This window comes from Ailuropoda melanoleuca, chromosome 4 (genome assembly GCF_002007445.2).
Source record: "Ailuropoda melanoleuca isolate Jingjing chromosome 4, ASM200744v2, whole genome shotgun sequence".
Classification (NCBI taxonomy): domain Eukaryota; kingdom Metazoa; phylum Chordata; class Mammalia; order Carnivora; family Ursidae; genus Ailuropoda; species Ailuropoda melanoleuca.
The window spans coordinates 78,913,968-78,916,463 of record NC_048221.1 but is presented as its reverse complement, the minus strand read 5'-3'; the positions used below and the strand labels follow the sequence as shown (position 1 = coordinate 78,916,463).

At 43.8% G+C, this 2,496-nt stretch overlaps 1 pseudogene; it reads left to right on the top strand.

Moving 5' to 3' along the window:
• The first annotated feature begins 633 nt into the window (after positions 1-633).
• Positions 634-1,633, top strand: LOC100478642 (annotated as a pseudogene).
• The last annotated feature ends 863 nt before the right edge of the window (positions 1,634-2,496 follow it).

Below are 2,496 nucleotides of genomic sequence, written 5' to 3'. Positions count from 1 at the left end.
TAATCCCAGAGTCCTGGGATCCAGTCCTGCATCAGGCTCCTTGCTCATCAGGGAGCCTGCTTCTCCCTCTACTTGTACTCGCTTACTCTCTCTCTGACAAACAAATAAAGAAAATCTTTAAAAATAAAATAAGATGTTTGGATCTTCTTTTAAAAAAATAAATTTTAAAAAATAATAATAAAATCAAAATACTTTGGGGCAACCTGGGTCAGTTAAACAGCCATCCTGATTTTGGCTCAGGTCATGATCTCAGGGTCCTGGCCTCAAGCCCTGAGTTGGGCTCCATGCTCAGCATGGAGTGTGCTTGAGATTCTTTCTCCCTCTCCCTCTGCCCCTCCCCCTGCTCTTGTGCTCTTTCTCTCTCTCAAATAAATAAATAAATCTTTAAAATAAAATAAAAACATTTTTAAATGCAAAACTCACAATTAATGCTACAAGGAACTCACAAAATGTATATGATAATAAAAAGGAGAAATGTCAACATGAATGACATTTTAAACCTTTAGCTGTGTAAAAGTTTAGGAAAAAGGAAACTTCTAGAAGTAGAGACTATGTCATTTTATTATTAAGAATTATTTTTGGCAGTTGGTCCCTGGATTCATTCGAGTTACCAAGCTGCTCTACAGCGGAAGCACAAGCCCTCTCTCCAGACTGAATTGGCCTACGTGGGCGTTCAGCTGGTTTTCTCCATCACCTCACGAAGGTTTTCCTGATTAACTTTCTTCATGGCTTGTATTGAAAATGTCCTTGGTGGGCATGCCCCTTCACCCAATGGAGTAGTTGCAGATGAGTGTGGGTTGAGGGAGCCGCGCCTCGACGACATGTCCAGTGTCCGAGTTCCATGCCAAAAGATGATGAGGAGACTTGGGGCCACCATCGTGTCCTGCTGAGACCTCCCCTCAATGTGCTGACTGACCTGGCGAGAGAGCAGCTGGACAGCCCCTCCGGACCGCAGGAGCTTGCATTCCTGTCAACAGTTCGAGAGCTCACAAACACCCTATGCGCCACCACCTGCTGTTGCGGATGAGTCCCTAGCAACAGCAGAAGTAAATAGCTCTGAGGGGCTGGCAGGCTGGCAGGCTGGAGGCTTAGGGGGCAGGATTCTATTAATGTGTCCCAGGAATTCTCTGGCAGCCCTCCCGCACTGATGGTAGGGGGGGGCCAAGGGTCAGCAGTGGGGGCACCGAGAGAGGTGGCAATAATGCAAGGTTATACATGGCTTTGCCACGAGGTCAAGGGTTCTTTCCCTCCAGAGGTCCACAAGTAAGAAGCCCCCCACATATCCCCATCGTTAGATCAGGGGTAATGATGGAGCTGCTTCCAGAAAATACAAGAATGGCCGGCAAGGAAAGGCTGGCTCATGTTTCTTTCCGACCCGGAGGCCAACCCCCCGCACCCCGTGGAGAATTGGCCAAGGCCTCTCCCCTTGTCTTCTGGTACTCCCAGTTTACCATCTCGCCTTCCTGTTCATTGCTTTATATCTCCTCGACCTCCGAGTTTCAGTCCATTTCTTGCTATGCCTATTGCTTTTGCTCCACCCCAGATATTTGGACCTCCACTACCTTCTTACTTTGCCAATTTTCCTTCCTGGAGCATGCCGGCTCCTGCGCCCTCAAACAGAGAGAACAACTGATGACAAAAAAGGGAGGGGAATAAAGGGTTGGGGGAAGAGGTGAAAATTACTCATTTATGTTTTTATATTTGAAACCCCCTACCCTCTTAAAGCTTTGCTTAGCACTAATGTGCCTTACATGTTTGGAGATTATTCTATAAAGATTCTAAAGTTTGAAAAAAAAAAGGAATTATTTTTATCACTCTCATTATTAACTCTATTAATAGCCTAATTAGTCTATCAGGTACACACTGTCCCCTGAACTTTTACTGTACAAAGAAAGCTATATCTAGAACTCCTTTTTAGACAAATTAACAATGCCTTTCCTAAAGTTTTCCAGTCTCTGGGACCAATGAGAAAATGGGAAGAATAGGGCTTTGTATTAATTTTTTTGTCAACTTGACCACAGCAGTGTCCAGATATGTTGTCAAACATTATTCAAGATGTTCCTGTGAGAGTGTTTTTGGATGAAATTAAGATTTAAATTGGTCGACTTCGAGTAAAGCACATTATTCTCCATAATGTGGGGGGACCTCGTCCAAATAATTGAAGACCTGGATAAAACAAAGGGCTGATCTCCTCTGAGCAAGAGGGAATTGTGCAGAAGACAGCCTTCAGATATGAACTGCAATTTCTGCCTATCCCTGGGTCTCTAGCCCCTGGCCCACCCTGCAGATTTTGGACTTGCCAGACTCCATAATCATGTGAGTTAATTCTTTATATTCAATCAATCAATCAATGTACCAATCTCATTGGTTCTCTTTCTTTGGAGGACCCTAATACAGCTCCCTCTCCCCCATATAAAGTTTATATGTAATTCTTATATCATACAATTCACCCATTTAAATGTACAATTCAGTGATTTTTAGTATATTCACAGAATT